Genomic DNA, 22009 nt, shown 5'->3' with positions numbered 1-22009 from the left:
ACACGTTTGACAGCTTGCCGTAACACATTTGACAGCTTGCCGTAACACGTTTGACAGCTTGCCGTAACACATTTGACAGCTTGCCGTAACACATTTGACAGCTTGCCGTAACACATTTGACAGCTTGCTGTAACCGGTGAAATGTCCCCTTTCCTTTCCCTTCCCTCATCCAATCCCCACGGAGCGCACCTGCCCAGGAGTGCGCGGCTCCATGGGCCTCCTCCCCAAGCCGCCTGCATCAGGCTGTTGCATCGTTGCTAATAAACTATCGATTTCTATGTAATCTGTTAAACCTGTACCCTTTGTGACTGTTGTCATTGTGTGCGTTGAAACAAGGTTATGGAATTGATAAGAGCTTACCGTAACTGTTACGTGTGGGGATTTGTCTGTACCCTGATCAGGTGTTCCCATGTGTGTGATGTGTTATGTCTAGTTGTAGTTCCCTGTTCTGGTCTTGTAGTCCTTATCGTTTCCCTCCCAGGTGTATCCATTTGTAATCAACCCAGGTGTGTCTTGGCTCGTCATCCCCTCGTGTATAACTGTTCTGTTCTCCCCTGTGTGAGATGCTGATCCTGTTTGTACAGTTCTGTGTTTTGTTTGTCCTTATTTTACGTTACTCTTGCTTTACAAAAATAACCATGGTAATTATAAATTAAATATCTTTTGTTGGTTACTTTGGCTACTGTCTCCTCATCATGTTACATTGACAAGACAACGAGCACTCAATGGTAACGTAATAGTAACACATTTGACAGCTTGCCGTGACGTGTTTGACATTTTACATTTACATTTAGAGGACACTTTTAAGCGTCTTAAAAGTTCTGTACAACAGGTCAGCAGGAAGGGTACAACTCTGGCAGCTAAGTAACAATGTCCGTCAAACAGTGTTGAACTTGGGTGCTACTGTCTTGAGTGCATAGTAATTTAAAAACGGATTAACTCAAGTTTACTCACTGTTTCTCAGCCAGATGATTGAACCTCTAGCTGCTGTCTTACAGAACACGTTTGACAGCTTGCCGTAGCGTACACTAAAAGAAATAATAAAAAAATTACCTTTGTTTTTCTACTTTAAGTGTATACCATATAAAAACAGTAAATTACCTTTTATCAAAATATTAACCATTAAATAAAGGTTGTAATCTGTAAATGTATTTGATTTTACTGTCATTTGACAGTAAGTATTTGGAAACCGTTGCTGCCAGACATTTACCGTTTTCTTGCAGCTGTATTTGACAGCTTGTTGTGACGCGTTTGACAGCTTGTCGTGACGTATTTGACAGCTTGTCGTAGCGTATTTGACAGCTTGTCGTGACGCGTTTGACAGCTTGTTGTGACGCGTTTGACAGCTTGTCGTGACGTATTTGACAGCTTGTCGTGACGTATTTGACAGCTTGTCGTAGCGTATTTGACAGCTTGTCGTAGCGTATTTGACAGCTTGTCGTAGCGTATTTGACAGCTTGTCGTGACGTATTTGACAGCTTGTCGTAGCGTATTTGACAGCTTGTCGTAGCGTATTTGACAGCCTGTCGTGACGTATTTGACAGCTTGTCGTAGCGTATTTGACAGCTTGTCGTAGCGTATTTGACAGCTTGTCGTAGCGTATTTGACAGCTTGTCGTGACGTATTTGACAGCTTGTCGTAGCGTATTTGACAGCTTGTCGTAGCGTATTTGACAGCTTGTCGTAGCGTATTTGACAGCTTGTCGTGACGTATTTGACAGCTTGTCGTGACGTATTTGACAGCTTGTCGTAGCGTATTTGACAGCTTGTCGTAGCGTATTTGACAGCCTTGCCGTGACGTGTTTTGTGTATTGTTTCTTTCCGGTAACATACAACACATAGTCAAGAAATCCACTTTGAGCAGCGCCTTGAGTCGAGCGACGTCACTGGCGGCGGCGGCCACTTTACGAGGACACTAAAGATCCACTCCATAATCTCCTCCCCCGAACAGAATGGGGTTCTGTGCCCCAGTAGATGTGTGCTGTGTGTGTGGATCATTGATTGGGGTGGTTAGTGGTGGTGTGTACTGCTGAACAAGCCCCCCGGCCTCCCTCCTCTGGCCTGGGACCACTGCTCTCGCTTTCCTGATCATTTGCTTAATTGAAGTTAGCCTGTGCAGCCAGTCCAAGGTGACACTGCGACGCTGTGTGTGTGTGTGTGAGTACATACGTGTGCGTGTGCATGTGCGTGTGTACGTGTGTGTGTGTGTTACCTACCATGGCCTCCATGGCTCATACCTTTTAAGTGGCCATAATTATCCCACCTCACAAAGATGCAGTGCTTCATTGCGCTGAAACAAACACACACCGCTGAAGAAAATGTAATTGAAATTTGCCTCTATATTTTAAACCGTCCTATAGGGTCGGCCAATATGAACGCGTACCAAAAAGTTTCCACTTTTTATGATGTGATTTGGAATCATTTTGGGGGACATCGATCGACCAGATGTTCTCCTTGTCGTTTGGCCAGGGGGTTGAGGTTTTCATATTGACACGCCTAAACAAGCTGTTCAGAATTATTTCTCATTGTTTGTTTATTTGTTTATTGTTTAATTTTTTTTGTGCACATGGTAGTGTATTACAGTACATTACAAATTCCTATAATTCATTTAGTTATTATAATCAAATACACCCATAAGCGAAAAGGAGCAGGAAGAAGAATAAATTATTATTAATACCTGCCCCCTATTATTATTGTTATTTGCACAACAAACATACATTCTGGAATAAAATAAGTAAAATAAGAACAGTTCAAATGTGCGGGAATGGTCAAAAAGCCCAAGGGCTTATAAGCGACCTCCCCTCTTAAACCTGTATAGAATAACTCCACACACACACACACGTTATGCACAAACACACATGCGCATATCCCTCTCTCATACGAACAGATACATACATACAGATACATTGTGATATCACAAGGGGGACACAAGCAACACACTTACTTTCAGTAATTAATAAGCCGTGCTTTTTGGAGCCAGGCACACTGCCTATACCTACACTCTTGAATATGAATATGAAATATATATTTGCATAAGTGCTATGGAATGTATATTTACACAAGTGCTGTGAAATATATATTTACACAAGTCGAGAGTTTTACCAAGAGTTTTCACAAGTCCTATGAAATGTATATTTACATAAGTGCTGTGAAATATATATTTACAGTGTTTAACTGGCATTTGACTGGCTGATAAAGTATTGTAATATAATGGTGCAAAGGTTTTGTTGTGTAGGTAATGGTATGTGTATGTCATTACAGAGAAACTTGCAATTTCCAGGTTGCAGTAAGACTTTAATTGTCTAGTATTGTACTAATTATAGAACATTGTGCTTCTATATAAAGGAGGCCTAAAGCATTATTGATCTCCAATGTGTATTGATCTCCAATAATTACACATTAAACACAAGCAATAGACATTGATGTCATCAGAAAGTTTTCAAAACAAAATACAATTCCAATAATCAAAGTAGCAACCTTCAACTTAAGGCATAATGAAGAATACTGGACTATGGGAATTAGTCAATGTATTCATAGTACATAAGGAAAATGCAAGGTGAGTAATAATGGATAAATACATAATACATTTTGAACCACAGCAAAGTCATACAGCAGTTTTCTCTGAACACGTTTTATAGTTAGACTCTTGAAATCAAAAGAAGGGATAACATAACTAGACAGAATGTACACATAAAGTCCAACAGCGCTTTGAACGGAGAGCACACCTGTGGATTCATGGAGTGCCTCTAAGCTCTTCATTCTTGATTGATTGCTTCTTTATTGAAGCAATAAAACAAGGATTGTGCAATACAATATAAAGAATATTGATCAAAAGGATAAAACACAATAAAGCCCTAGAGCTTGTTTGCGCGGGGAACATAAAACAAGATACAATATATAAAAACAGAAACAGTGCGGCCGGGTAGCGCAGCGGACTAAGCGCCTGTCTACCACCACAGAGCCAGTGGGATCGAATCCGGCTGTGGTGCTTCCGGCTTGGCCCACCGTCCATACTAACACAATTGGCAGTGTTAGAGGGTGGAAAACCCGGCGAGGGTGGGTCCTGGTCGTTGTAAACAGCGACTCCTACAGTTCGGTCGGGGCGCCTGCACAGCGAGGGAAGGATCTGGGAGAGGCAGTGTGACCTTCCACACGTTACACTCTCCCAGTGAGAATCCGCGCTGCCAGGTGAAAAGAAACGGTGGGCTGGGTACACATGTGTCGGAGGAAGCATGTGATAGTCTCCGCCCTCCCGGACCGACAGTAGGGGGTAGAGTGCGCAACGACCAGGAAGGGGATTGGGAATTGGGAATTGGCATAACGACTAACATTGGGATGGGAGAAAAAAAAGAAATAATAATGAAATAATTTATTTTTTAATAAAAACAAAAACAAATCAATAGAGACCAAATAACCAAATAACAATGACCCTAAAGGAGTTCCAATATTTAAAACAAATAAAGCGGACAGAAAACAAACAAACAAATTACAAAAAAAAACATAGACTGACTCAACATCCCCCAGACAACGATATGTGATTTAATTGTACTCACTCAGAAGCATTCTATACTAAACATAAAATCCACGTCACTTATTTGTCAAACACCACAAGTTGTTGAAATGGTCCAACTTGTCAAAACGTCAACGGAAAGTCAATCTGCTTCTTGTGGGCTGATATAGAATTGAACACGAGGCTGAGTGAAAATAACATGTTTAATGTTATAAAACAATTTTGAATCCTTGTCTATATACCTATGGTTCTTAACAGATTGGGTGCCAGCTATTAGACTGGGCCCGCTGTAGTTACACCAGCTTTCCATTACAACTTTCTACTGTGGGTCACGTTGTTTGTAGAGCTAAATCTATATTTTATATTATAGCTATGTATGTATCCAATATCATTGTCAATTGACAGTAAGAACCTTCCATTCAAGATGCATGAAATAAATATTTTTTTCATCAATACGTTCCCATTTTATACCGTGGTGAATATGAGTGTTATATCGGAATGATCTGGGATCATTCCTGCAAGGCTATTTATAAGGCGCTAAGCTAATAACGTTAAATCCATTGGCGTTTCGTCCCTACACACGACACAGTTAAAAATCCAAATGCATATGATCGGTATTATGTTCCATCATGAATGCATGAAAGGGGGCAGGCGGGGGAAGTTGTTTCTGATTAATTGATTGCCAATAACGGCATTCGTTATTACCACAACATAGGCTGATCTGGGGGATGGCTATTAAATCCTTGCACGATCAAGCTGAAATTGACGTCAAATTGCTCTTACCTTTGGCCGGTTGGATTCCAAAAATAATTTTCCAATTATTAGATCGCCATCTGGTAGATCATATGTCCATTGGCCCATGCCATAATCCTTTACTGCATAATGAATTCGGCATCCCAAGAAGTATTCCATGTGATCGAGTGAAGTCCTCGCTTCAGACTAACAGAGAAGTCCGCCCCGGAGCGTAAACAGTGTGACACCAGGTCTCCAACATGGGTTACTGCATTCTCGAGACAGCGCCACTACCAGGATCTGGCCGGTACTGCACTTTCGGAGTCCCAATATGCCTTTTCCAGCCAAAATACAGCTCTGTGACAGTGAATAGGATATTAATATTGGAAAAAAAAAGAAAAACAAACCAAAAACGTAATATTACGTGGCTGGCACCCAACGGTTGTCGGGCAAACACGTAATATTACGTTAAATGTACATTTCTCCTCAAGCCAGATGCCAAGATATTTCTATTCTGTAACTCTATTGATGCCGGACCCATTCACTGTCCAATATGCATGTCTTGCAGAGCATTAAATGAGAGTAGCAGGTTCTCAATGGCTAGTTGTACAGAGTCAGCAACACAATAGACTGTCATCTGCATAAAGAACTTGACATCCAGGCCAACCTCCTCCAGCGCCCGAGGACCAAACTCCGCACCGTGGGAGATCAGCTTTCTGCTCCTCCGCTCCCAGTCTGTGGAACGCTCTCCCTGACCACCTGAGAGCCTGAGATGCTTTTAAAAAGGTCCTCAAACACACATCTTTTTAATAGAGCCTTTTGTTTATTTTTATCTAGTTTTAGTTCCACACATTTTATGTTCTTTTACTAGTTTTAGCCCTTCTTATTTTATGTTTTTTTTACTCTTTTACTAGTTTTAGCCCTTCACATTACATTTTTACTCCTTACTAGTTTTAGTCTTGCTTATTATTATTATTATTATTATTATTATTATTATTATTATTATTATTATTATTATTATTATTATTATTATTATAATTTTTGCTATAGCTTTTATGTTATTTTACACTGTAGCACTTTGAGATTTGTTCCACAATTATAAAGCGCCTCTACAAATAAAATATATTATTATTATTGTTATCCACTCAAAGATGAGCAAATATCATTAATATAATGGTAAATAAGACAGACCTTTTGTAATGGGCTTCTCCAGTTTTCACACGCCTCTCAGGTAAATAGCTCTGAAATCAACCACAACTATTTGCATCGCAACTAAAGCAATTTAAGTATATTTAAAAGAAGAGAATGGTCAACTGTAGCGAATGCTTTTGATAGATCTACAAAGAGCGCGGTACAATGTTTTATCTAGGGCGGATACGTCTATTCTGCATCGAACATTGTACAATATGTCTATACTGAACACTGTGACCTCTTTTTTTACTTCTAATTTACATGCTATACTATGTTATTTGATACGTATCTTGTCTAGCACAGTCTCTGGAGCGTAACAGTAAGAAGCATTTTGTATAAAAGTATTCTGTACTTCTGTATGACAACTATTAAAGAAACTTGAAAACTTACTACATCATTCACAACTAAAATAGTGGCTGAGATTGTGCTAGGATTTGCTCTGGAACCCGATTGGTGTGTGGTTTGAGTGAAATGCTTTGACTTGGTTATATTTCGTATGGCATCGCTCCCGCTCTGAGCCTTACGAGATACTCTATATCGCCTGTGATACCTAATGTATCTCCCACGAACAAAAACACATGCACCCCACCTGTATGGGGCCCCGCCCCTTATGGTGGCACCACCCATATAATCATGACTCTGGTCATGACACACCCTTCCTCTATTTTCGTCCCAGCGCACTGGATGCTTTGCACCATGCGAGCTAGCGGAATGTAAAAGATTAAGGAAGATTAATAATGTTGGAAGCTTACCGGAGGTTGCTGGCCCCTGGCATCTTCGACGCATGTTTTCGGCGACACGACGGGCCTGTGATGTTCCTCGTTTGATGACTGCACATCGAGGTTCAGCTGTACAAGGCTGGCTGTCGGGCCAGCTTGTACTCAGGTAGGCCCTGTGTCTTCAGGCATGGGTATTAGTGTTAGTAATGCTGGTTTGTGTTGTTAACACAACCTTGTTGTGTGTTGGCGCCAGGGGCAAGATGGTTTGGTGAACGTTCTCTGCAGGGAACGGTTTCCAAGCTGTCTTGGGCGTGCTGCTAAAACATCTAAAGCTATGCTAACATGCTATCGCTACTGCCGCATGCTATCACTACTGCTAATTGCTATGCTGTTTTAATGTCTCCGCCGTGAGATGTTGTCACTCTCCCGCCTCTTGCCCGGTTCATCAATGAAGGTCAGTCGGTAGCTGTTGTGGGGTTTTGAGTTCTATTTACCTTTTTCGGGTAAATGGGTTGACAACGGGGTAGGTCGTGGCTAGGTTCTAGCCAGGTATTACCTTGTGTTCCGGCGGGGTTTGTTGAACGGTGTTCCCATCTGGGTTGGCGTCGGGTAGTGGGGCTATGGGTCCAGCCGACATGGTAAACATGTTGCGTGTCTGTGCACAGGCAATTGTTGTCTTGGGTTCCACATTGCCTGGCGTTAGGCTGCAGTAGTATAAGGGCAGGGCCGCTTGGGAGAAATGTGAGGCCCTGTGCGTTTTTAGACGCGAGGCCCCCCATCTCCTGGGGCGGCCCTGTGTAGGGGGCTATTGTTTCATTTTGTCACTCTGCTATGAGAAGGTCTGTCTTGCTACAGCTTTCTCTCCTCTCAAACCATTCATACTGACGGTCAATCGGTATACTGGGGGAGTAGTGCGGGGGGGGGGCTTTGTTTACCTTTTTTGGTAAATGGGCTAAACTAGGGCTGGTGTTCTGTTGTGAATATTTTGAATGAAGACGGGTCTGGTCCGTCTCCCCTTAAACTTTGTGTGTATGGGTTTGCTCATTCTACAGTTTTTGTGGTTTAGCTCTTTTTATTCATTTAACCTTTTCATGGTCCACACCACAGTGGAGGGTGCTGTTTGCAATCACCACTGGTGCTCCATGTTAACGTCAGTCCTTTGTTTTTGATATATTGAAACAATGCCCCGCCCGGCCGACACCATGGGTCGGCCTGGCGAGATGGTGTCTGGTGGAGGGGCCTTGAGGGCCGGCCGACGTCGACACATCGCGCACGGTGTTGGTAAACCACTCCGTCGAGGATGTTGACGTTATTAGCTTTGACCCAGCCGCAAGCTATAACCGCTCAGGGTTCCCCTCTCCGCAGGGGATTTTGGTCTTCTGCTGGAGCGCGGGCGGTATTGTCCTAGGCCCTACACCGCCTCACACCGCGCAGCCAGAAGAAGAGAGAGCACGGCCTCGTCAGCGGCGATGACGGGGCCCTCGACAGGCGGCCATGTTTCCCCCGCCAGTGGTGCCCTGGTTGGAGAATCGACAGGGTATCGCGAGGCCGACAGTCTTGGCGGCCGAGGGATCGGCCATTTTGGGTGATTTCGGTGTTGGTAAACCACTCCGTCGTCATTTTGCCGCGAGCAGCCCGCTCCCCGTTCAATCCTCTCTCTGGTATCCCCAGAGGCGGGGCTCTGAGCATTCTCCTTTGGCTGCGGGCCGCGAACCTTCATTGAAGCGTATGCGGCCCCATTCTTCGCTTCTCATGGAGACAGGGGCTGACACCCAGTTGATGGCTGAGCCTGGGTCTGTCCGTGAGAATGTTGTGCTGTCAAGCGGCTCCCACACCTTGAACTGTGTTGGTTGAGCCTGGTGTTACGTCTGTCAACTTAAGTGTTGTCAGCAGGGGGGCTCGAAACCTTTTGAGGCACACAGTGCGGGCTTCCCCGGCCTCGCCTTCGCCAGGCCAGGTATCATGTTGGTGCTCCCACTCCTGGAATATTGGCAAGTGGTCGCAGCTCACATGGTTTGGGGTGGTAGTGATATCACTGCAGGGCTACGGTGTGTAGGAACCCATGGGGGCCTTACACCTTGCATGTCCGGCTGCGGAACAACTCCTTCAGCATGTTCTGGAGGGGTGTTCAGTGGGGGGGCTTTTTTGATCGGAAGCCCCCCGTATCAGACAGGCCCTTTTTCTGTCGGGGTTCCCCCTTGGGTGCGATTGCCTCGTGGGTGGTGTCAGGGTCAGGTGTTCCGACACGGAACGCGCTCCTCGCACGATTCCAGGGTTGTCTTCGCACAGCGGGGGGGACCGGGCCAACTATCTACAGTTCCTGGCGGACCTGCGCCACGTGACGGCGGGTGCGTTGGGAGTGTCGTCACATATGACTACGGCAGTACCATATGTCGAGGTAGATGGAGAGAATGGTGAGGCGGGGACTTGTGTTTACACAACCCCACCCGTTTTCAGGTTTGGTACAGACCCTGTTGTCGGGGTCTCCAGCAGGGACAGCTCTGGTCGACGAGATCCAATCTCTGTGGACGAAGCAAGCCATCGTCGTGGCGTTCTCCTCCCGGTGTTCTCTGCCCGAGAAGTCGGGAGGGAGGGGTGTAAGACCCAGGCTGGACCTGTCCCATGGGAAGGTTCAGCATTTTTTGGATCGTCTCCTACCTGTTGAACACTGTCAGGTGGGGGTCTGGTTCTCCTCCATAGACCTGTAGGATGCGTATGCGCATCCCCGATCTTCCATCCTAGGGCTTACCTACGCTTCCTTTGCAGGGTTAGCGTATGAGTACCAGAGGCTGCCGTTCGGTTTTCTCTGGCTCCCCGCATCTTCACCAAGTGCGTGGAGGCCGCACTGGGGCCTCTGCGTCATCCGGGGTTACGGAGTGTTCTGCCCTGATGACGTTCTGGTCCTTCGCGGTCAAGGTGGATCGTCAGGTCTCGTACCAGGCAGGTCTCTACCAGCCTGGGGTTGCTGTAGACTGGATGTAGAGTATTCCTCTTCCCAGTCAACGGTTGGAGGGCTATGGGCATCCATCTCGGAGCGTGTTGTCAACACGCTCGGGAGGTTCCGTCCTAGGACGGTTACGGCGCTGTCTCACGTCGCGTTTTCACCGACGCCTCCCTCGCTGGTGATGCGTCGGGCCAACGCAGTAGGGGGCAGCTGGCAAACCATGCTGCCCGGTCTGCGCTACGTTCAATGTGTTGGTGTTGAAAGCGGTCCTTCTGGTCCACAAATGGTGTTGATCAGGACGGACGATACGACGTCAGTGTCGTGTATCGACAGACAGGGAGGAGTACGCTCCCCCTGTCTGCACCAGGCGGCGGGCGGCTGGCTATGGGCGTCCTCCATCTGCGCGGCCTAAGGGCTCCCCACATCCCCGGCAGGGAGAATGTGGGTGCAGGTGTACTGTCGCGGGGCGGCCCTCATCCTGACGGGTGAGGATTGCGTCTGGACATGGCCAGGCAGGTCTGGGACCGATGCCGTGCCGCCAGGGATTCTTCCCCATACATCTGTTAGGTCAGTTGTTGGGACGGGTACGTTGAGGGGTGCAGGTTCTTGATCCTGATGGTGTTACCATCTGGAATGCGCATGCTCCCTCCACTGTCGCGCTTACGGCGTTAAGCCGGTGCAACGCTCCTTGGCTCCGACTTGGGATCTTCAATTGGTCCTCGGTCGGTTGTCCTTGGCCCCGTTTGAGCCGCTCGAGCGGGCGCCGTTGGGACAGCTGTCCTTCAGGACCGCGTTCCTTCTGGCTGTCACTTCCGCTAAACGCGTAGGTGAGCTCTGTGCTCTCTCGGTACGTCCAGAGTGCCTGTCTTTTCGGACCGATTGCGGTGTCACTCTGCGACCTAATCCTGCTTTCGTGCCTGAGAATATCCGGAGTTCTTTCCGCTCCCGGGATATTGTGGTTCAGGCGTTTCGTCCTCCTCCTCACACTGGTGAGTTAGATGCGGGCCTTCACCTGTCATGTCCAGTCCGTGCTTGGGGATTTACCTCAGCCGTACTCAGGATTTCAGGGTTACCGACCAGCTTTTTGTCTGTTACGGTGGGGCTCGTGCTGGTAAGGCACTGTCGGAGCAGCGCCTGTCCCATTGGTTGTGCGAGGGTGTTACCCTCTGCTACACGCTGGCTGGGCAGGATCCCCCTGGGGGCGTCAGGGCGCACTCCACTCGTGGGGTGGCTGCCTCTGCCGCTCTCCTGGGTGGGGCCTCGGTGGAGGACATCTGTGCTGCAGCTTCATGGTCCTCCCCGGGCTCCTTTGTAAGGTTTTACCTCATGGACATGACCGGGGGTTCTGTCTCCCAGGCGGTTCTGGGGTCTGTGGCCTTTCCTGCTTCCCGTCCTTGGTCGGGTAGCGGGAGTGTATGGGTATGGGCCGCAGTGTGTTGAGTCACACGTGGTTCCGCCTGTACGGTGTGTTCAAGGGGTTCTGGCTCCCTCTTGTTCGCATTCAGGTGGAGTTGACTGCGCCCCCCCTTCGTTAGGAAGGATGGGGTGACAGGGCTCCCCGCACCCCTTGATGTGGGCTTACGGGTCCTCAGGGGGTACATCTGTCGGGTCTCGCACCCGCTCTTCCCCATTATCTCGTAAGGCTCAGAGCGGGAGCGATGCCATACGAAATATAACGATAGGTTATGTAGATAACCTAGTTATATTAGTATAGGCTAAGCTCCCGCTCTGCGCGCCCTGAGTTCCCTCTTGAGGGATCTTTTCCTGGGACGGGTTTTTGGCGAGGAAGGGTGTGTCATGACCAGAGTCATGATTATATGGGTGGTGCCACCATAAGGGGCGGGGCCCCATACAGGTGGGGTGCATGTGTTTTTGTTCGTGGGAGATACATTAGGTATCACAGGCGATATAGAGTATCTCGTAAGGCTCAGAGCGGGAGCTTAGCCTATACTAATATAACTAGGTTATCTACATAACCTATCGTTATCTACCAATGACTCGACAGGACAGGTGTAATGGAGATACATGAGCCGTTGTCTAAGTACTAGGAACTAATGCCTGTTGATAAAGGAAGATTAAATGTGTGTGTAATTAATGGAGCTGCTAGCCTGGAGGACAAAGGGATCCAATTTATCCTCTGGTTTCCTGGCATCAATGGGTTGCAATTATTCAAATCCAACACGAGCAGAGAAAGGCTGAAAGGAACATTGAGAGGCACGCCCCACAATATGCACATAATCATAATCACCAAGAGGGGGACCCGCATAATTATTATCAACAAATGACCAGCATCAGCTAAATGCTGGCTAAAGGCTGAACAGATCTACTTTTGTTCAGATATTAAGCGATCATCAAATCCGACACGTGTGGACAAAGAGACCGTATAGCCCTATTTCTGCTAGAATTCACTTCCCTCCAGAATGTTGCGGATCTGAAATATGAGCTACTGATTAAGTCCAAATAATAGCTCCTCACAGATGTGCATTTGTTTCTCATTAGTCTAAATGAAGACTGATGGGATGGATTCCCGCAGGGTGTATGGCAGGTGAAGCTCTGACTATTCGGGTGTAAACCAAGGTCGATCCGTCCTTCATTCTAAATGTTTTGAAAGGTGTTGTAGGCAGACAGTGAAGGTATATACGGTGAACCTTTGTGTTTCCTTTTTACCATATTTACTTGTTTTCACCTACAATCTAGTAGTAGTAGTAGTAGTAGTAGTAGTAGTAGTAGTAGTAGTAGTAGTAGTAGTAGTAGTAGTCGTTTTTTTTTATTCAGTCATCACACACAATACAATATGCACAATCATTTCAGTCAACGGCCTTTGATTCTGGCAGTGACTGAAAAGATACAGGCTGAAGCATAATGCTTATACTGTATATGCCTGTCCTATATTCTTCTAATGAAGCCTCCAAAACAAAAACAAAAAAACAATTAAGTAACCCTCAAAAATAGCTATACAAACCATTTTCTTGAAAACCAAAAGCGAATGACTTATTCTTTATTAAATGTATATGAGCATTGTTCCACAAGTTTTTTTTACCAACAATAGAAATTAGTGCTGTCAATAGATTAAAAAAATTAACTAATTAATCTCACAACAGATTAATCTAGATTAAAAATAGCATTTTTCGATTTAAGACCGAAGCTTGTAACAGATATTTACTTGAGTAAAATTATGGAATTAATGTAAAATCAACACAAAGAAAGTATATTTAGATTCAAAGACTATTTTAATAGCTTTCTTTGCATACAGTGTCTCTCCTGTGAAATACAAATGTTCAACAAAACCATCAACATTGACTCAGCTTTAAAGACCTCTTTCTTATATCCGCGGCGCTTACAGAAATAAAAACAACCCAGGCCTATATGTTGCAGATTGGCTTAGAGGACGATAATGTCTTGTATGAACTAAATCATATTAACAACAAAAATGTGTTCCATCGTCATGTCAGATGATTTTCCAAAAGGTGCATGAGTTCTGAAAGTTCAGAACGTTGAAGATTTTTCACTCCATAGATGAATCTAGATACATTTATTTTAATGCTTTAATTAATTTAAAGTAATCTCCAAAGTTAAAGCATTAATTTTGACAGCCCTAATAGAAATACATCTACTACAAATTCTCATTTGTTACAACAGCGGGCAGGGAGAGCCGCCAGCAGACTAACGGCAGCATTAACTCTCGAGTCTCTAGGAATGTCTGACCAATGAGTGTCTGACTCCGCACCTACACTGCACAGACTGCAACGCAACAGCTGTCGACGAATTACGTATATCACGCCAGTTAGGAGGGTACCTTATGTATACTGCACCTGTGTGTATACTGTATACTTTACTTACTCATAGTATTTCGATTCTAGTGTTTATTGTAACCATATTTATTGAAATGTATAATATAATAATAATCAAAATGTAATTGATATAGGGCATACAGACCCTCATCTGAACCTGAACACTGCCTATACCTGCTCATATGCATATATTCAGAGTTAATTATATTGTTTACACTGCTTATTTTTACTTTTCTACTGTACTATAATTGTATTGCCTGTATTTATGGCTTATACTATTAGCATGCCCATACCTGTACTTCCCCTCCACCTGCCCCCCCCCCCCCCCCCATGCTGCTATGATGCCTGCATTTCTCCAAGGGGATCAATAAAGGAAAATCTTATCTTATCTTTACAATGACAGCCTGGCGAGAGGACAAAGGGGCCACAGTTATTACATTTTTATTCATTGCATTTCTCTTTCAGTAAACATTGAAAACTGGTCCCACAGACCAGGACACAACACAAGGGTTAAATATTTGGCCATTACCTTTGATGCCTTTAAATCTTTAAAAATATATATATTTTTAGGGCGGCCGGGTAGTGCAGCGGACTAAGCGTCTGTCTACCACCACAGAGCCAGTGGGATCGAATCCAGCTGTGGTGCTTCCGGGTTGGTCGACCGTCCATACTAACACAATTGGCAGTGTCAGCGGGTGGGAAGCCGGCGAGGGTGGGTCCTGGCCGCCTGTATTCTTAACCCAAACGGTGCATGCTTCCGCGTTCCCGTTTTGCACTCTGATTGGCCACTGATGTTTCTGGTCGCACCAATCGTGTGACGGCAAGTTCTTTCCCCGGTTAAGCTTAGGCACTCTTTCGAAGTTGGTTAAGGTTAGAGTTAGGGTTAGGGTTAGGGTTAGGATTAGGGTTTGCTGCTGGTCGAGGCGGAAATGGGCGCGTCACACGATTGGGCGCACATGTCACATGACCAGAAACGTCAGTGGCCAATCAGATTAGCAAAACGCATGAACCGTTTGGGTTAAGAATAGACGTGGTCGTTGTAAACAGCGACTCCTACAGTTCGGTCGGGGCGCCTGCACAGCAAGGGAAGGATCTAGGAGAGGTAGTGTGACCTTCCACACGTTACACTCTCCCAGTGAGAGTCCGCGCTGCCAGGTGAAAAGAAGCGGTGGGCTGGCTACACACGTGTCGGAGGAAGCATGTGATAGTCTCCTTCCTCCCGGACCGACGGTAGGGGGTAGAGTGCGCAACGACCAGGAAGGGGATTGGGAATTGGCATAACGACTAACATTGGGATGGGAGAAAAACGGAAAACGAAGGAGGAAAAAGACAATAAAAAAAAATATATATATTTTTTTCTTTTTACTCTACAGTAACTCTAAATATCAAGTGACTTATTGGCATGAGACGACGTGGTACTGTATGCATATCCTGTGATCCTTGCTCTTCAAAGTGCCTCGTTTCTCCCCTCAGTCTTCACAGTCTGCATCGCACTATTGCTCTGAAGCCGTGTACCTGATTATATGGATGAAATTAGTGTAATTAGTATGGCAATCTAATCATCCCGGTGCCTAAATGACAGCAATCCAATAGCGCTATGGAAGAGAGTATTGTCTGGCACTAATTTCGAGCAATTTGTGTGTGTGTGTGTATGTGTGTATGGGGGCGACTGAAAACGATTTTCTGGCTTTAATTTTTACAAATGTATTAATTGACAATCGAGGAGCTATGCCTCAGCCATGGAAGGATGAGAACACTGCGTTTACAACACTGGAGGAAGTTCTGGCGCCCGTGGCGAAAGTGGCTCAGGAGGTAGAGCAGTCGTCTGGCAATCCGGAGGTTCCCGGTTCGATTGCCGCTCCTCCCGGGCAGCGTGTCGATGTGTCCTTGAGCGAGACACTTAATTGCAAGACCCCTAATTGCTCCCGATGAGCAGGTTGGCACTTTGCATGGTTGCCTCCGCCGTCTGTGTGTGAATGTGTGAGTGAATGGGTCAAATGTGAGGAACAAATTGTAAAGCGCTTTGGATAAAAGCACTAGATAAATGCAACCATTAACCATTTACCATCTTCCACTGTTAGACTTGCAGATGCCATGGTTTATATAAAAAATGTGTCTATAACTCAAAGATATTTTGTCCAATTATTGTGACATTTTGGTACACTAGTGCAGCGCCCGTCCAAAGCGCGCGGCGGTTCAGAACTGGCCGATTGTCTGGCCCCCGGAAGTGCTGCTTAAAGTGCTGCTTAAAGTGCTGCTTGAAGTGCTGCTTAAAGTGCTGCTTAAAGTGCTGCTTGAAGTGCTGCTTAAAGTGCTGCTTAAAGTGCTGCTTAAAGTGCTGCTTAGAGTGCTGCTTGAAGTGCTGCTTAAAGCTTGAAGTGCTGCTTGAAGTGCTGCTTGAAGTGCTGCTTGAAGTGCTGCTTGAAGTGCTGCTTAAAGTGCTGCTTGAAGTGCTGCTTGAAGTGCTGCTTGAAGTGCTGCTTGAAGTGCTGATTGAAGTGCTGATTGAAGTGCTGCTTGAAGTGCTGCTTGAAGTGCTGCTTAAAGTGCTGCTTGAAGTGCTGCTTGAAGTGCTGCTTAAAGCTTGAAGTGCTGCTTAAAGTGCTGCTTAAAGTGCTGCTTGAAGTGCTGCTTGAAGTGCTGCTTGAAGTGCTGCTTAAAGTGCTGCTTAAATTGCTGCTTAAAGTGCTGCTTGAAGTGCTGCTTGAAGTGCTGCTTGAAGTGCTGCTTGAAGTGCTGATTGAAGTGCTGATTGAAGTGCTGCTTGAAGTGCTGCTTGAAGTGCTGCTTAAAGTGCTGCTTGAAGTGCTGCTTAAAGTGCTGCTTAAAGTGCTGCTTAAAGTGCTTGAAGTGCTGCTTAAAGTGCTGCTTGAAGTGCTGCTTAAAGTGCTGCTTAAAGTGCTGCTTGAAGTGCTGCTTGAAGTGCTGCTTAAAGTGCTGCTTAAAGTGCTGCTTGAAGTGCTGCTTAAAGTGCTGCTTAAAGTGCTGCACTTTTGCTGCTTGAAGTGCTGCTTAAAGTGCTGCTTAAAGTGCTGCTTGAAGTGTTGCTTAAAGTGCTGCTTAAAGTGCTGCTTAAAGTGCTGCTTGAAGTGCTGCTTAAAGTGCTGCTTGAAGTGCTGCTTGAAGTGCTGCTTGAAGTGCTGCTTAAAGTGCTGCTTAAAGTGCTGCTTGAAGTGCTGCTTGAAGTGCTGCTTGAAGTGCTGCTTGAAGTGCTGCTTAAAGTGCTGCTTGAAGTGCTGCTTGAAGTGCTGCTTAAAGTGCTGCTTAAAGTGCTGCTTAAAGTGCTGCTTGAAGTGCTGCTTAAAGTGCTGCTTAAAGTGCTGCTTAAAGTGCTGCTTGAAGTGCTGCTTGAAGTGCTGCTTAAAGTGCTGCTTGAAGTGCTGCTTAAAGTGCTGCTTAAAGTGCTGCTTAAAGTGCTGCTTAAAGTGCAAGATAACTAGATTTTCCTTTGTAAATGGAACCGTATGCGGCTTTTCTGATATGAGAGTGGTAACTTTGTACTCTAAACCCTTTATTTATTTACGTAGAGATGCGTACCAACCGTGGTTAAACAATGTTGTGCAGATTAACTCTCATTATCTATCCTTCTGCTCTCCTTTTGAAAACTGTTTTACTCTCTTCCTCTTCCACGACCTTCACGACCTCCACACACATCGTGTCGTATTCGCGCTGAACCAAAGGGTGAGCGAGGAGCGGCGTGTGTGAAAGCCCCGTCGGATTTCAAATGATTACTGATACGTTATGAGAATACATTCACTGCTGGGGGCGGCTGGGTGGCGCAGCGGACTAAGCGCTCGTCACCAACGCGAGAGACACCGGTATCGAAGCCGGCTGTGAGCGTTGCCTCCGGCTCGGGCCGGCCGTCATACTGGCTCAATTGGCAGAGTCAGCGGGAGGGAAGCCGGTGGGGTGGTAATCTGGTCGTTGTAAACAGCGACTCCTACAGGTCGGTCAGGGCGCCTGCACAGCGAGGAAGGGAGATGGTGGGGGTAGTGTGAGCCTCCCACACGTTACACTTCACCAATGAGAGTCCGCGCTGGCAGGTGAAAAGAAGTGGCTGGCTGACTCCGCATATATCGGAGGGGACATGTGATAGTATCTATCAACCCTCCCTAGACCGAACAGTGGGGGGCACATGCCCAGGAAGGGGAGGGGGGGGGGAATTGGCATGATGACTAAATTGGGATGGGAGAAAAAAACACAGAAAAACAGGATGAGAAAAAGTGGATACAAAAAAAGAGAATACATTCACTGCTGTATTTTATCCTTGAACCACAGCTATATTCTCACTTATTTCCATCGAAAGCTATTAGAAAACAAATGCAGACGAACAGATTTGGAGGCCTAATCGTTTTTAGCCCTGGATGAGCCTGTGTGCTGAATTCAGTTAATTGAATTGAATTCGGGAATTATGGAAAGACAGATGTGCACACACTATAGGGATGGGCACGAGTAATGTTCTCCCAGGTTAATTACTCGCATGAATTACCCGAGTAGTGTTCGCGTAGTTGTTTAGGGAAATCTATTTTAAGAATGCATCTTAACCCTTTCACTACCGTATGTAGTGTGGTTGTGAAAGGCTTAACCCTTTGTCGTGTGGCAGTGAAAGGAGTCACACGCACTACTTTCTGTCTTTATTACGTCTTGCTCGGCAGACGTAACAATGCACAGCAATGCACCTGATGCTTAGTGGGCGACTTGTTGTTGGCACAATTAGGAAAACGTAAAACAGTTTTCAAAAGGAGAGCAGAAGGATAGATAATGAGAGGTAATCTGCACAACATTGTTTAACCACGGTTGGTACACATCTTTACGTAAATAAATAAAGGGTTTAGAGTACAAAGTTACCACTCTCCTTTCAGAAAAGCCGCATACGGTTCCATTTACAAAGGAAAATCTAGTTATCTTGCACTTTAAGCAGCACTTTAAGCAGCACTTTAAGCAGCACTTTAAGCAGCACATCAAGCAGCACTTTAAGCAGCACTTCAAGCAGCACTTTAAGCAGCACTTTAAGCAGCACTTTAAGCAGCACTTCAAGCAGCACTTCAAGCAGCACTTTAAGCAGCACTTTAAGCAGCACTTTAAGCAGCACTTCAAACAGCACTTCAAGCAGCACTTTAAGCAGCACTTTAAGCAGCACTTTAAGCAGCACTTCAAGCAGCACTTCAAGCAGCACTTTAAGCAGCACTTCAAGCAGCACTTTAAGCAGCACTTTAAGCAGCACTTTAAGCAGCACTTCAAGCAGCACTTCAAGCAGCACTTTAAGCAGCACTTTAAGCAGAACTTCAAACAGCACTTCAAGCAGCACTTTAAGCAGCACTTCAAGCAGCACTTTAAGCAGCACTTCAAGCAGCACTTCAAGCAGCACTTTAAGCAGCACTTCAAGCAGCACTTCAAGCAGCACTTCAAGCAGCACTTTAAGCAGCACTTTAAGCAGCACTTCCGGGGGCCAGACAATCGGCCAGTTCTGAACCGCTGCGCACTTTGGACGGGCGCTGCACTAGTGTACCAAAATGTCACAATAATTGTACAAAATATCTTTGAGTTATAGACAATTTTTTTTTATATAAACCATGGCTATCTGCAAGTCTAACAGTGGAAGATGGTAAATGGTAAATGGTTGCATTTATCTAGTGCTTTTATCCAAAGCGCTTTACAATTTGTTCCTCACATTTTACCCGTTCACACACACATTCACACACACATTCACTCACATTCTCACACACAGACGGCGGAGGCAACCATGCAAGGTGCCAAGCTGCTCATCGGGAGCAGTTAGGGGTTAAGTGTCTTGCTCAAGGACACTTCGACACGCTGCCCGGGAGGAGCGAGAATCGAACCGGGAACCTCCGGATTAACCAGACGACGGCTCTACCTACCCAGCCACCAATATTTGGTTGACCAGACTCAGTGACTTTCTGGCAGTACTAGTGCCCCCTAGTAGTTGATTAAAGCTAATTTGGTTACCAATTTCTACCACCGAGCACCCTCAGAAACCACCCCCGAGTTCAGTCGAAATGGCAAGTACTCGAGTAATGGATTACTCGCCCCCATGCCTATTGCACGCGTAAAATAGAAACCTTACAAATTAACAAGCAAAACCAATTAAAACAGTGACATGATGCAGGTGATGGAGACAGGGGCGTAGCTGGGGGGGGTAGCTTAGGATGATTCCAAGGGCCCAGCACTGGGGGGGGGGGGGCCCAATTTTTTTTTTTTTTTTTTTTACTAGACATCACTCAGGTGTATTATTGATGCTCTCATTGATACTATGTTTGTTTCCGAAGTGTGTGTGTGTGTGTGTGTGTGTGTGTGTGTGTGTGTGTGTGTGTGTGTGTGTGTGTGTGTGTGTGTGTGTGTGTGTGTGTGTGTGTGTGTGTGTGTGTGTGTGTGTGTGTGTGTGTGTGTGTGTGTGTGTGTGAGATATATAGAGAGAGAGGGGGGGGCTTTGGTAGACTATTGCATTGGTCCATTCATTGAAGATGAACACAATGCGACATCCTTTACTAGGCTCACCCACCAACAGTGCAGGTGCTGAACTGCTGATCCGAATGTATAGGTAAAAACCATATTATGCGTTTTCATCAATAAAAAAATGGCCCAAAAAAATTCCTCTTGCGCGCTTACGCGCGCTCGCATCCACTGGGGGCCTACAAATACATTCTTTCATGGGGCCCAGAATCTGGAGCTACACCCCTGGATGGAGGGTTATTAAGTGCAAACCTAAAGCGTCCAAGAGGTATAAAAGTATTCGGTTTTTAGGTCACTTTGCAGGAGTCTGCTGCAGTTTAAGTTTAAGTTTATTTGGATCCCCATTAGCCACTGCAGTGCTGGGGCTATTCTTCCTGGGGTCCATAATAACACGTACAATACAGTTACAGACTTATACACTCACAACATTCACATGTCATACAGACAATTAAAACAACAATAAAAACTCCTAATCTTTCATTCATAATACAATACAACAATATACACGCCTAATGAATTCATAATACAATACAATAATACCTACTCATAATTAATTCATAATACAATACGGCATAATATACTATTTGGCTTTTACATACATTATCTATGTTCATATCAGCCAATTATACAATCTTTTAATAATATATCCCTATCAGACACATACCTTTTCATCTACGTATATACCTATCTCTTTATCAGACACATACATTTTCATTTACGTACACACACTAACTATTAGGGAATGTCAATTTCTTTGGTTGAAAATGTTGTTTTACCACGATTTAGAAACAACATTACTATTCTCCTGCGTAACATGTCTGGGAAGAGAGTTCCATCCCTGCATACCACGGAACATGACAGTTCGCTGCAGTAGAACTACAAGCAGGAGATACTGTGAGGCCTGGAAGCCGCACACACTGGGCTGAGATAAAAGTGCAACATGCAACATAGATGTAATAAATAAATAAGAAATAATCAAATGTAATAAATAAATGATGTGATTTTCCGAACCAGGGCTTTATTATAGATATACAGATACCAGTGATTACACACGCATGCACGCACGCACACACACACACACACACACGCCAGGCCATGTGAGCGGATCGGAGCGTGAGCGGCGCGGGGCGCGGAGCGGGGCGGTTTTGACGTGAGCGAGGAGTGGGTTTTAAAATGGGTCGGCGCGACGTCCGGAGCGAGAGTTCTCCTCCGCTCCAATCCACTCCAGGTCGCTCACAGTGGTTTAACACTGTTGATGTAATATACATGCAGTACAATGCCAAAGCAACAGATGGCGATGTACAAACATGAAGGCCATTTTCAACCAATGAGAAGGGTGAACCTGTGATATCCGGTTCAGGCTTTGTCACTGTAGAGACGCCCACACTCACTCCTGTTCGAAAAAGTATCGACGCCATTGTTGTTGACGTTAGCTTACATGCTAACGTTAATGGCAGCGACCATAGCATTGTGGCTCGGCTAGCCTATCATCGCTTAATAGAGCTAGTGAATGGATAAACAACGTTATTTAACATTGCAGAATGGGTACAATTACAATGCGGCTCAATACAAACAATTGTTAAGGGGCCCAGGGGGTGTAGACTGTTGTAGTTTGAGCTCATTTACACCATGCTCCAAAAAAAAAAAAAAAA

The 22009-nt window shown here is 45.5% G+C and overlaps 1 protein-coding gene across 1 annotated transcript in view; it reads left to right on the top strand.

The window, feature by feature from the left end:
- Positions 1 to 22009, top strand: part of LOC311247581 (protocadherin Fat 3-like) — a gene marked incomplete at both ends in the record, with an annotated part of 404408 nt that overhangs the window by 108409 nt on the left and 273990 nt on the right.

Source organism: Notolepis coatsorum (genome assembly GCF_963971535.1).
Source record: "Notolepis coatsorum genome assembly, contig: SCAFFOLD_101, whole genome shotgun sequence".
In the NCBI taxonomy this organism is placed as follows: domain Eukaryota; kingdom Metazoa; phylum Chordata; class Actinopteri; order Aulopiformes; family Paralepididae; genus Notolepis; species Notolepis coatsorum.
This window is presented reverse-complemented; position numbering and strand designations above follow the sequence as displayed.